We start from the raw sequence: 15,000 nt of genomic DNA on the forward strand, positions 1-15,000 counted from the left end.
AAGATGGTTATCCATCTTTGTGGGTTATCTGAAACTCGGCGTACCATTTAATGACAACAGTTTACTATTTAGCCTGATCTTGGTAATATTTAATTAAACTATATTCGATTTTTGATATATTGAGGTTTCATTTTTTCTGTATACTTCAATACAGCAGCATGAGAAATCCACCACGCTGTAAATAGCAGCCAAAACTTGACTCTAAAACCACATTAAATTTTCATACAGCACCAGGAGAGAAGACAAAGAGACAAAATAAACTAGCAAAATTTTTTGCTAGTTCATTGTGTTTTCTTTCCTGGTGCTGATTGAACGTTTAATGTGGTTTTAGAGTCAAGTCGTGGTATCTCTTAGATACCCTAAATTATAAGTTTTATAATAATTATTACCTTTGAATGTTTTTATTCCCATGCTGGTCACCTGATAAGATTGGTATTTAAATATTGATCTTATCCTTATTTATAGATGTATGTATACGAGTTTATGGCTCAAAGCATGCAACTACACATGCAAAATTATACTTGCTTCTCTACATGCATGTTTCAACATTTATACATATAAGCTGTTGCTAATGTTGGTACTGATGTCCCTGCTACTCTGGTCACCGTTCGGAGAGCTGACGGTGTTGCTGCTGCTGCTGGAGGGCCAGCCAGTACTTCAGTTTCATAAATGACTCCTTTGGTTTCACATTGACCCCCTCCCCCCTCACTTTCATCTGTTGCAGTCCGTGCCTGAACATCCTGTCTCCGCTCGTGGTGTAGAGGTGAGGTTCGAACTAGAATGTTCTTAATATTGGGGGCACAGCTAAAGGAAACCCTGAGGCTGTGCTTGTTGAAAATGCGTCTGTATCTATGTCAAATGGGGAAATGTTTATCTATTAACTTAAGGAAGATTCTACATAGAGACATTTTTACGTTAAAAGAGAAGTGGGAGTAAACGAAATGATATTTCTGTTGCGCTTCCTCCTACGGATGTTGGGGCCTAGCATGTAGGAAATGCGGTACCGAAATACGCTAGCAGCTAAGGCCTCGTTACAGTAGGGGACTATTGCATCAAAAATCTCTTGGTTGCAGGAAAGCTTCACCAGGTTTTTGAACACGATGGGTGGGTGACAGGAGGCTCTATTAATGTACATTTTAGGAAATTCCTGCTAGCCAACTGGAACCTACAGGATAGCAGGGCCACCGGCGATCGATAGCTAAAATGATACCAACACCTCTTGTTGATATCGGCGATCGATATCCAAAGTTGACATTGAGTCACGATGGCATTTCCTATTGCAAATTCTAGAGAGGTCTCTCACTAGGGAGGTCTTTAGCCAACCGGGTTTGAGATCTGATGATACGCCATAAAGCCAAACACTTAAGTTAATCCCATAAACCGGCCTTATATAATTTTAATATATTCAGCTCTATAACTTAGAGTGTGCTTCTGTTTTGGATTTGTGTACTGACGAGATATACATACATACATACATACACATACATGCACACACACACACACACACACACACACACACACACACACACACACACACACACACACACACACACACATATATATATATATATATATGTGTGTGTGTGTGTGTGTACACAATATATGTGCGTGTGTGTGTATATTTGTATCTGCATTTATCTCATATACCATCGCTTGATAACCAATATTGGTGTGTTTATGCCTTAGCGTAACTTAGCGCTTCGGCAAAAGATTTGATAGAATAAGTACAAGGCTTAGAAGGACTAAATCCTCTGCTCGATTTTTCGACCAAAATGTGCAAAGGAATATTCACCACTTCCTAGTTTATGCACCCTAACTTCAATGAAAAAGCCGAATCTCTTGTTTAAAAGAAAAAATATGTCTTCATTGATGATGAAAAAGAAAACCAGAAGAACCTTGCATATATATACACCTCGCATTGCAGCTGAACTATATTCTTAGAGGAATAAAGGCTTTACATTTTCAATATATAGGTATATTAAGGCGGCGAGCTGGCAGAAACGTTAGCACGTCGGGCGAAATACCTAGCATTTCGTCTGTCTTTATGCTCTGAGTTCAAATTCCACGCAAGTAGATCTTGCCTTTCCTTCATTCGGGATCGATAAATTAAGTACCATTTGCGTAATGCGGTCGATCTAGTCTGCTGGTCTCCTACACAAAAATGTCAGACCTTGCGCCTAGAGTAGAAAAAATATGTAGGTATATTACACGCCAGATGAATAACGGAGCGTTCATGAAATATAACATGGTGGGTTTTTGTGAATGAATAAAGTATATATGTATATGAGTGTCATCAAATGTTTGGTCATACGTCTGTAGCTTTCTGCCAAGTGTGTTATGCATGAGTAAGCTGCTATAAGTACACATTTTCAAAAACAAACACACATATACATATTTACGTACATACATCTCTCACCCTCTCTCTAGTTCTCTCTCCCTCTCTCTCCCCAAATCTCTCTCTCTCTATATATATATACTCTTTTACTTGTTTCAGTCATTTGACTGTGGACATGCTAGAGCACAGCCTTTAGTCGAGGAAATCTGCCCCAGGACTTATTCTTTTTAAGCCTAGTACGTACTTATTCTATCGGTCTCTTTTGCCGAACCGCTAAGTGACGGGGACGTAAACACACCATCATAGGTTGTCAAGTGATGTTGGGGGGAGGGACAAGCACAGACACACAAACATATGCACACACATACATACATACATATATATATATATATATATATATATATATATATATACACGACGGGCTTCTTTCAGTTTCCGTCTACCAAATCCACTCACAAGGCATTGGTTGGCCCGAGGCTATAGTAGAAGACACTTGCCCAAGGTGCCACGCAGTGGGACTGAACCCGGAACCATGAAGTTCGTAAGCAAGCTATTTACCACACAGCCACTCCTACGCCAATATATATATATATATTTATATAAGATCCAGGCATCATGTTCCCGGAAGAAAGTTAGCTTCAAGCAATCTGTAGTAAATATTTAAAAAAAACAACTCTCATCGACAGTAGCGGTTTATGGAGACGGAAAGTATGGATTTTTTTCGTACCGAAAACTATACATTTTATAGGACACATATTGCGGTAAGAGTTTTCAGGTTACATATACAGGTTACACTTCGACTGATGACCACATCTCAATATTTATTTACCTACAGATATAACGCCGAAAAGCATATACGTACAACATACGTAAGTATATAAGTAAATGTATTACACACGTACATCTAATTATATATACATCTAAGTTGTGTATGTAATAATCTCTTATAATTCTACACACCTTCATATATGTGCAAACATATATATACACATACATACGCGCACACATACACTCACATATACACACACATATAACTATACACACTCATATACGCACATGCACATATAGACAAACATACAGACAAATGAAGCTGGATCGATAGTAAAACACATTCCATACATATACATATCTGTATATTATAACCATATATATATATATATATATATATATAATATATATATATATATACATACATAATATATACATATATATACATATATATATAATATATATATATATATATATATATATACATACATATATATATATATATATATACATACATTACATACATATATATATATATAACATATATATATATATACATATATACATATATATATATATATATACATACATATATACATATATATACATACATACATATATACATATATATACATACATATATACATATATATATATATATACACATACATACATATACACATATATATATATACATATATTCATATATATATATACATACATATATATATATATACATATATACATATATATGTATATAAATATATACATATGTATATAAATAAATATATATATATATATATATATATTCGTATCTATGTACGTATGTATATATAATATTATATACATATGTCGCGGTACATGTGTGCTTGCGTGTGTGTAAATGTAGATATTTGGTTCGAGTAGACAGAAAGAAAGAGAGGAAGGTGATATCAGTTTTACACCACTATCTAAAGAGTCTACAATATCTTCCTCTCTTTTTTTCTTTCTTCTTCTTCTTCTTCTTCTTCTTCTTTCCTTGTAAATATAATATATAGAATGCCTGTCGCATAGTCGGTCTCTTTCTGTTTTCCATTTATGCCATCTCCACTATGCTGCTTCCAATGTTATTAAACTAAAGATAGCAGCAATAGTATTTACCATACCAGTCAACATACAAATTGGAGCTGCGGTTCCTTCTGATGCTGGTGATGCTGGTGAAGCAGCCGTTGATTCTGCCGCTGCTGCTGCTTCTGTTACTCAGACATTTCCATATACACAGCGCACGCCTTGTAATTTCAAAATTATAAGGAATAACAGCTTGTCTACTGTCGCTGTTATTCTCTTTCTTGCTTAGTGTTTGTGATTATAATGCCGCGACTATTGCTATTTCTGTTAAATGGTTATCTTATGGATGTTGTTGTTGTTTTTTGATGATGAGGATGAGGATGACGATGATGATGATGATGATGTTGGTATTGGTGATTATGTCGTGTGTGTTCTCCTCGACTACTGTAAAGTTAATAATAGTAATAATAATAATAAGAAGAAGAAGAAGAAAAATAAGAAGAAAAAGAAGAAAAAAAGAAGACGACGAAAGAGAAGAAGGAGAAGAAAGAGAAGAAGGAGAAGAAAGAGAAGAAGAAGAAGAAGAAGAAGAAGAAGAAAAAGACGACGAAGGAGAAGGAGAAAAAGAAGAAGACGACGAAGGAGAAGAAGAAGACGATGAAGGAGGAGAAGAAGAAGAAGAAAAAGAGAAAGGAGAACAAGAAGAAAATGAAGAAAACGAGGAGGAAAAGATGACGGAGAATTGTTTCAAATTTTGCCCCAAGGGCAGCAGTTTTGGGGAAGAGTATTAGTCAATTGCATCGACCTCAGTGTTCAACTGGTATTTACTTTATCGATCCCGAAAGGATGCAAGGCGAAGTCGACCTCGTTGCAAGTTGTAGTCAGAACGTAGCGACGGGGGAAACACCGCTAATAATTTTGACCAGCGTGCTAACTATTCAGCCAGCTCATTGCCTTAAGGATGAAAGGCAAAGACGATCTCGGTAGAATTTGTATAATAACTGCTTTCGAACCACATGGTTCCGCGATCAGTCCCACTGCGTAGCACCTTGGGCAAGTGTTTTCTACTATAGCCTTGTGAGTTAATTTGGTAGACGGAATCTGAAAGAAGCCCGTCGTATATATGTATATATATATATATCTATATAGTATATATATATATATATAATATATATATATATATTATATATATATATATCTGTGTGTGTGTGTGTGTTTGTGTGTCTGTGCTTGTCCCCCCCAACATCGCTTGACAACCGATGCTAGTGTGTTTAACTCCCCGTAACCTAGCGATTCGACAAAAGAGACCGATAGAGTAAGTACTAGGCTTACAAAGAATAAGTCCTGGGGTCGATTCGCTCGACTAAAGGCGGTGCTCCAGCATGGCCACCGTCACATGATTGAAACATAGAAGAGTAACAACAACAATAATAATAATAATAATAATAGTCCTGTTTCACGAGTAGAATGTGATATTTAGGCTTCATTGGCAGCGTTCCTACACATGATGTCTAGATGGAAACATTGGGGATTGCACAAAGTCACAAAAGCAATAACCTTAAAAATTTTGTGTAACGCAAAAAGAAAACCTTTTAATATTTGCGAGACCCATATCAGAAACAGCGACGTGGGTGCCGTACATGCAAGCAGCAGTGCGGTACTGACATGCATAAGATCTGGTCATCAAATCTAAGTAGAGACATCAAACTTGAAATATTCAAAGCCACAGTCGAACCTATTCTACTATATGTCTCAGAAACCTGGACGTTATCAAAGAAGCTTGAGAAGCGGTTGGTTGGATGGAACCTACACTCGCTTCCTTATGAGAGCTCAAAATCTGTCGTGGAAGCGTCATCCAACCAAAATGCAAATATATGGGAAACTACCACCTGTGTCATCTCTTGTGAAAGGTAGGAGAGTCCAGTTTGCTGGACATTGTTGCAATTTCTACTCTTCTCCTCTGGAAGCCATCTACTCGCAATTCCAGAGGGCACACATTCTCCTACCCTGATGTAATCTCCAGGGATACAGGCATCCAGCAACAGGACTTCCGTAATGCTATGATGGACCGTGAAGTCTGGCGTAGCATGGTAAATTCCATCGTCTTGACCACGATCGAACAATGATGAGGATGATGATGATGATGCGGAAATACAGAATACTACTTGAAAGCAATGAACTCACTGGAGCAAACAAATAAACGCGCTGCTACTTAAATGCAGTAACCTGAGGAAATCATGATGGAGAGGTTTCAGGAAAATGATAAGTACCCTGTAGGTCATCGGAGTATTTGTGTTACCCGAGCAAAATTTAGGAGGTCAGGCATTTGAAATAAAGAGCAACGGATGGCTTTCCAAAGTAGAAATTGAAGTAACCAGGAGAGCGTTAGCAAGCTGTAGAATTGACATTGTCTCTGGTGAATTAAAAAATAATGCTAACGGTATTACACAAACTATGGTGATCAAACCACAAAGAACAAAAAGGAACTGGTCGGTGTAAGGTCAGTTACAGTGCTTTCGTGTTCGATCTAATGAAGGGATTTTATTTGATCTAAATTTGTGTCACGCAAGGCTGGTTTCTCAATGCATCTTTTCTATGATGTTTCAGATGAGATGAAGGTTGTCGCGGGTAGATTTGTTTGCAGAGAGAGAGAGCGCTTGTACGTCACTCCAATGAACTCCTCAATGAAGTGCGCTAACGTTTTATCTAAAATCTTGGCCAAACTTATGAAATCTACTTATACCAATATATGGACCGAAAATTATCGATATTTTCCCTCTTCTTTGGATCTTTTCTCAGCAGAGCCCACACTCCACGAAGCACGGAGCTTGGATCTTTCCTATTTGTGCAGTTTGATATCGTATATATCAGACGAGCTGTTTCCAAATAAACCCGGCGTATAAAATGTAAAGCTCAATAGGCAGGCCATCTAAACCCGACGATTTGCTCACGTAGAGCCAAATTCACTTCCGATCTTCTGTCGTAATAGGTTCATTCTATGACTGCGACCAGCATACCGAGACGCGTGGCAGGCCGTAGAGATAGGCACTAATATTCTTACATTCAGTCTCTCTAATTCCCGAAAACTCCAGCCGGTGTGTGCTGGAATTTGATTACATCTGCTCGAGTTTGAGTTACATTCACCCATTGATGCCCGTCAAAAAACGGTCGTGTCATTGTGTTACGCCACCGCGTCTCGGGAACCATCGTACAACTTTCCTCCATTCATGCTTAACAGCAAGCATCTTAGCTCCGAAAATGCTTCGTGTTAGTCTTGGAGAACTGAACAAAGGCCACTTTCGGTGCGGATACTTTGGTTGCAATGCCTTTCCACGGTGCCACCGCTACGATTTTAAAGATGTCGCTTTCTACTTCTATCATTATAATCTTACTAAGCTTCATCGATTCTACTCTAATAACCCTATTTAAGGAGAACCTTCATTTTGTGTTAAGAACTGCACCTGTCAACTAATTAATTTGCTAAGTAATTTCCTAATCCGGTTTCTGTAAGCAGGGCGCACGGAAAATAAAGCGTCCAGCTTTCAGTAAGTAGATCTCTGTCTATAAAACCTATCGCCCTCAGATCACACGCTTTTTTTTCGTGCAGTTAACTATTTCATATTATAAACAAAATATGCTATCCTTGGCTTCCTGAAATTTCTATCTGGATACGATCTGGAAGAAAGGATGCTGTTTATCCTTCCACACATTAGCATATTCGAGAAATACAGTCGGTACTTGTTAGACAGGTTGACCCATCTGAGGTAACATTTTAACAGCTCACTAACAGGAAGGAGTTGGACAATCTGAGGGCAACCTCTTGGCAGCTCCTCATGTCTAGGACCAGCAGCTTATCTTTCCTCTGAAGTCTTTTGCTCCTTTGGGGTACTTATTTTTCATGATATTGTGTGTATGCAGAAATGTGATTAATTAATGTAATGAAGTTATTATGCGTGATGCTTGTATTTTGATGTATGGGATCCATTACATTTTTGTATTACTTATATTCATGGCGGTATAATTAATGATTCATGTTTTATCCGTGTTGCGGTATGTTATCTGACTAATAATGTATGTGAATAGGCTATGCCTTTTGCTTGTAATGGTAGAGTTTGTCATAGTCGTGAAATATTTAATGGAACTGATAGTGCTTGTGTAGCGGTTGTCGGGTTGGTATTCGTCAATGGTTGCTCAAGCATCTCACCTGTTTGTTCCTACCTGTCATTTTTGTGCTGCTTTTTTCCCTCTTTTCTCGCATGGGTAACCTTTTACCTGTTCGCAGTAACCTTCACCACCATAACATGTCTAAGTGGTCCGAAATAGATGGACATGCATTAGGATGTTATTGACATTTTGGTAATTGTTATTTTGGAGGCGCAATGGCCCAGTGCTTAGGAGAGCGAACTCGCGGTCGGAGGATCGCGGTTTCGATTCCTAGACCGGGCATTGTGTGTGTTTTTTGAGCGAAAACACGTAAAAGCTCCACGAGGCTCCGGCAGGGGGTGGTGGCGACCCTTGTTGTATAAAAAAAGGCAGCGAGCTAGCAGAAACGTTAGCACGCCGGAAAAAATGATTTGTGGTATTTCGTCCGCCGCTGCGTTCTGAGTTCAAATTCCGCCGTGGTCGACTTTGCCTTTCATCCTTTCGGGGTCGATAAATTAAGTACCAGTTACGCACTGGGGTCGATATAATCGACTTAATCCGTTTGTCTGTCCTTGTTTTATCCTCTCTGTGTTTAGCCCCATGTGGGTAGTAAAGAAATTCCAGTTCAGTCACTGTTGGTGGTGATTCGATCGCTCTTGAAGGTCGTATTTCTCTTGTTGTTTATGTTTCCACACTTGGTGCCTTAAATACTTCAAGCGTTGCTCCCAAGTTTGTGGCTGATATTGCAACCATTGTTGTTGCAGCTGCTGTTGCTGCTGTTGTTATTAGTTTTGGAGTGGTAATGACGTTATAGTAGTATAGTGTGGTAGGTGGTTGCAACCGGCGAGCTGGCAGAAACGTTAATACGCCGGGCGAAATGCTTAACAGTATTTCGTCTGCCACTACGTTCTGACTTCAAATTCCGCCGAGGTCGACTTTGCCTTTCATCCTTTCGGGATCGATAAATTAAGTACCAGTCACGCACTGGGGTCGATGTAATCGACTTCATTCGTTTGTCTGTCCTTGTTTGTCTCCCCTGTGTGTAGCCCGTGTGGGCAACCAAAGAAGGATTTCAACTTTAAAATATCTTTCAGTCATCCACTCTTGCTGGGTGGTCGAGAGCATGACAATTCTTTCGATACTTTCACTAGTTTAAAAAAAAAAATTCTCTTAAAATAGTTCGCCCAGTGATGTGACTAACAAAAGCAGACAATCAATTTCTTGTGGTTCTGGTCAAATAAGAAACAAGCTAGGAGCAAATAAGAAAGAAACTAGAGTGCTGAAAAGGAAAACAGGGCACAGAGGCACGAAACTTATATAACAAATTTAGATTCAGCGATAAACGAGGGCAACAGTAGTAATAAAAATCAAATGCAGTATCAAAGTCAAACAAAATCCAGTTAGAAGTACCTTTCAAAAGACACCCAAGTCTGCTTGGAATCGAGTTGCATGCGGCCCTCTCGATCCAGCAAAGACTGAATTGTAGCCGTGTTTCAGCCACTCGATCTATTGAAGAGATTTCGCTCCTCTATACCTTAGAGCTCGTGTTGTGAGTCTGACCACTAATCTTTGGTTCTTAACGTTGAAGAACTGGTCAAGGGTCAGTCGCAGTACCATCATGTGAATTGCAATGCCTTTTCTAAGCGCTTCATCTAGATTACTAATTAGGTCAAACCCTCTACTTTTGAATTCTTTATAACTATTTGCTAACTAAACCTCATATATTCTAACCGAACAGCCACTTTAAGGACAAGCCGACATCGGTTGTTGACGATTTTCCCCATCACGTTTTAACTAGTTCTCCAATCTAATCTCTATAAACTTGGCAGGCTCTTTCTCGAAGCATCCTATCTACGTCGACTATCGTTATCACACATAATGTGCTCTCTGTAGACAACCATTTTGAATATCAGCAAATGATATCCCTGTCTGCTTCCCTAGAGAATTTTTTGTCTGGATTACACGATGGACTTCACTGATGTCTCCATTGTACATGTCAGATAGTTGGATACGAATATGGTTTGCACGAATTTTACATACCCATCTCGTATCAGATATCCCCACAAGTTCCAGTGGTGCATCCCTGATTGCTTTCCAATGGCTCATTAGCATAAATAGGGGAATACTCCAAGGAAATCTTCCAGGCACTTCAAAACTCCGCCCCAGTTAGGACATACACGGCGTCTATTCTAAACTCACCACATTCGATATTCTTCACAATCAGGAACATCTATTTACCGTGTATGTTCAAGAATATCAACTGTATCTCGAGGCTCAAGCGCGTATGAAACAGCGCCGCCATCTCGTCCCATTTTTTGCATAATTAAGAAATAGGAAAATTCTGAAATTTGCCGTAAATTGCTAAGGTGCAAGTGTCGGAAATCCTAGATTCGCTGATTATTGCATCCCAACTTAAGGACCTCATTTACTGAGTCGGTGAACTTGCTTCCAAGTAATCCCCGCCAGTGATTAATTTTTTTCTAACTTATATACGTATGATTAGCTTATCCATTATTCCTTTCAACTCTAATATTCCGTAAGGCTGAGAGCTGGCAGAATCTTTAGCATGCCGTTCTAATGCCTAGCAGTATCTTGCCCATCTTTACAGTCTAAGTTCAAATTTTTCCCTGATCAACTTTGCTTTGTATCCTTTCGCAATCGATGTTGAGGTATAGAATCGATGCGAGCTACTAACCCCTCCTCGATTTTGCATGCCCTGTGCCAAAAATTTCAAGCCAATATTGTTAGCCCAAGGTCATACATTCTATGAGGAGGGGAAACAATCAATCTCCCTGTATGAATGCTACATTATTTCGTCGTCCCCAGATAGATGAAATGTTAACACAACCTCGGTGGTATTTGAACTCACAATGAAAAATGTTCTGATGAGAGCAACATATTTTATTAACAGATCCTCCTGTTAATTTAATAGAAACTGTCAAGCCCTAATTCTGTCGACTGCAGGAAGAGCAAAACACAACTTTGACCCCATTGACTCAGGGTTTCATTAAACAGTGTAACGTGTAAGGGATGAATTATAACATGTCAATTTAACATGTTGAGCACTCGAAATAAACTGACATCCACCATCACCACCATCTTCATTTGCTTCTTCCTTTTCCTTCTTCTTTCTACTCTTCCTTCTACTTCTTCTTTGTTGTCGTTCACCCTTCATCTCTCCCACCTCCTTCTTCCAACTGCAACTTCTACATAATCAACCATGTTAGTTTTTTTTTTTTTTTATTTATCTTCTTTTCTCTCTTCTCTTTTTCACATTTTCTTCTACTTGTCGTTCGTTTCTTTCTTGTTATTCATTCATTCATTCTTTCATTCATTCAGCTCTTCTTATCTTCTTTCTTTATCTCTTTTATCAACGTTTGTTCTTTATTTTCCCTTCCTTCCTCTTCTGCTTCTTCTTCTTCCTCTTCCCATCTGCCTCCTCCTCCTCCTCCTCCTTGCGGTTGCTACTACTCTATCAAGGCGCTGGGATTCATGATAACGTTAATAGCGATAGAGCTGATGCTGATGATAATGATGATATCAGAAAACATGGCGGTAATGCTGCAAATGGTTGAAGCAGTGGTGACATCGACTGGCTTTATACGACTACTACACACGCAGTTTGCAATATGCTTGCTGATGTTCTTAGTGACGTCGTTACTTCACTGTTGCACTTAGCTTGCACATACTGATGATGATGATGATGATGGAGATAATGACTAATGATGATGATGATGTTGATGATGATGATGATGATGATGAAGATAAGGAATGATGAGGATGATGATGATGATGAATGATGATGATGATGATGATGTTGATGATGATGATGATGATGATGTTGATGATTATGATGATGATGATAATGACTACGATGATGATGCTGGATGTTATGGGAATGATGATGATAATGATGATGGTGATGAGAATGTTGATGAGAATGATGATGAGGATGAAGTGGAGGAGGAGGAGGTGGGGTACTGAAGTTGGTTGGGATGATGGTGGTGATGATGATGGTGGTGATTATAATCGTGACCATGGTCATAATGAGGGGGATATGGAGGAGTGGAGGCTGCTGCTGCCGATGACGAAGATGATAGGGATGGCGGGGGTGATGGTGGTGGTGGAGGTGGTGGTGGTGGTGGTGGTGGTGGTGGTGGTGGTGGTGATAGTTGTGAAGGTACTGGTGTTACTGGTAGAGAGGTTGGATGCGAGAAGATGTGGGAATGGAATTTGCGGTGGTTGTGGTAATTATGACAAATAAAAAAAGAAATCATAAAAATCATAAAAAGACGATCGCGTTCTTGATTATAACGATGCTAATAATGATGGTAATGATTATGATGTTGGCTATTATGTGGAGAAGGTGAGAGCACAAAGTTTGTGTTGTTAATGCTGATGCATCAGTTGTCAATCTAGTATGTTTGTGTTGATAATGTTCTCATATCTGCCTTTTCTGTTCCTGTTGCTAATGCAAATGGTAACACAGCTGTCGTAATCACTACCATTTCAAACACTGTAATGTAAAAAGAAAGCTGACTCGTAAGAAAATGGTTGTATAAATGTCAAGTTCCATCGTCGTCGGGAGAAAATGTAATTGTGTGTTATACCTTCTGTATGGCATTTGAAGAGCTGATAAGAGCGCCTGTGTGTGGTCAAGAGGCTTGTGATAACAATCAGGCAACATTTTCTCTGTCCATGTTATTCTAATATATATAAATAAGGAATACACTGATTCAAGAATTTAACGAAGAACTATAGAATTGTTTTCAAAGCGTGCAGGCGTACTCAGAAGTTGAATGAACGGAACCGAAGAAATTCTTCAGAAAGCATCACCTACATATTACGTTTCGATAGCGGTTTCACAGCAATGTTTAGAAGTATGTTGAAAATATTGTCTGTATGTATGTGTTCTTATCTATGTGTTCTTATCTATGTGTGCTTATCTATGTGTGCGTGTGTGTTATATTGACAGGCAGTAGGTAAGATGATGGCAGCGTAGAAATACGTATATGCATCTATTAGAGAAAGATAGAGAGAAAGAAGAGAGAGAGAGAGAGAGAGAGAGAGAGAGAGATAGAGAAAAGAAAGAAATTATTTAAGTGTGTCAAGTAAGGCTGAATAAGCATATGAAATGTATGACTTTGAGACACAAAGAGAAATAAATTTATCCGGTGAATTCAAGCAAATTAAGTAATTTATGTTTTTGGCTTTCTCTTTCTCTCTTTCTCTCTATCTCTCTCTGTAAGACAGAGATGGGGGAGAGAGCGAAGAAGATGGAAGATCATCTTCTGTATTGTGAGCCTCAGAGATATAGAGTTTTGTGGAAATTAAACCGATTCTCTTGAGAGTAAAGTATTAGGATTTATAACCACAGAAAAATTATTCTAGAAGTATCCCGCTGAATTTTAGGGCTAAAACGAAAAGTGCTCCCTTGAGCATTGCAGACATCTCTCATATTCGGCATCAAATGTGATGTGTTACGAGATAATTTAGCAGACCTGTTGATTAACGGTGAAGGTTTCTATCTCAAGCTATGTTAATGATTTCCAAGTCTTGGTAATATGAGCAAAATGAAATTTCGATTCGAGAAAGGATTGTAATACAATCCAACCTAGAGTGCATTCTCTAACAAATGCTTCCGAAGAGAAAATAAAACCGAATTGCCAGGCTTGAAAGGACTTCCATGAAAGATCAGCTTGAATAGAACCCATGTGGGCCTTAATAACAAAAACTTCATGAAATATCAGAAACTTGAAATATTTTTCGTAAATATTTAGTTAATTGGTAGACTGCTTGGGCACCATCTAAATTAAAACGAATTTTCCTATCATTTTCATTATTCGGATTTTGTTGACTTGATATAAGAAAATGTTTTCTAGCATAACTTGCAGATAAATGCGGTCATTTCCGTTTGGTCTAATTCGTACTGAGCAATATGAACAGACTATAATATATATATATTTATTTTTATATTCTTATACTTATAGTCATTCGACTGCAGTTATGCTTGGGTACCTCCTTAGAAATTTTGTTCGATCAATACATACGTCAAATCTGTAAATCACTTATCACGATTTCTGACGAACCATTATTTCGCATGGATATTAAAAATTCCGACTCTGTAAGCCTCAGTGAGAGACGGACCCAAACAATGCCATATACATTTATTTACACGCATTTGCATGTATATATGCATACACATCGAGCCGGTACATAGTTTCTTGTAGACCAAACTCACTCACAAAGCTTTAGTCGCGCTATAGCAGTAGACATCTGATTTAGGTGTACTCAGTAGAACTGAACCTGGAAACACGTAGTTACAAATCAGATTTCTTAACCATACAGCCGTACCTACGTCTATTGCATTTACTCTCAAAAGGCGACGAGCTGGCAGAAACGTTAGCACGCCGGGCGAAATGCGTAGTCGTATTTCGTCTCTGGGGTCGATATAATCGATTTAATCCGTTTGTGTGTCCTTGTTTGTCCCTTCTGTGCTTAAGCCCTTGTGGGTAGTAAAGAAAAAAGTATTTCGTCTGCCGTTACGTTCTGAGTTCAAATTCCGCCGAGGTCGACTTTGCCTTTCATCCTTTCGGGGTCGATAAATAAAGTACCAGTTTCGCAGTGGAGTCTATGTAATCGACTTAATTCGTTTGTCTGTCCTTGTTTGTCCCTTCTGTGTTTAGCCCGTTGTGGGTAGTAAATAT

This window comes from Octopus sinensis, linkage group LG2 (assembly GCF_006345805.1).
Source record: "Octopus sinensis linkage group LG2, ASM634580v1, whole genome shotgun sequence".
In the NCBI taxonomy this organism is placed as follows: domain Eukaryota; kingdom Metazoa; phylum Mollusca; class Cephalopoda; order Octopoda; family Octopodidae; genus Octopus; species Octopus sinensis.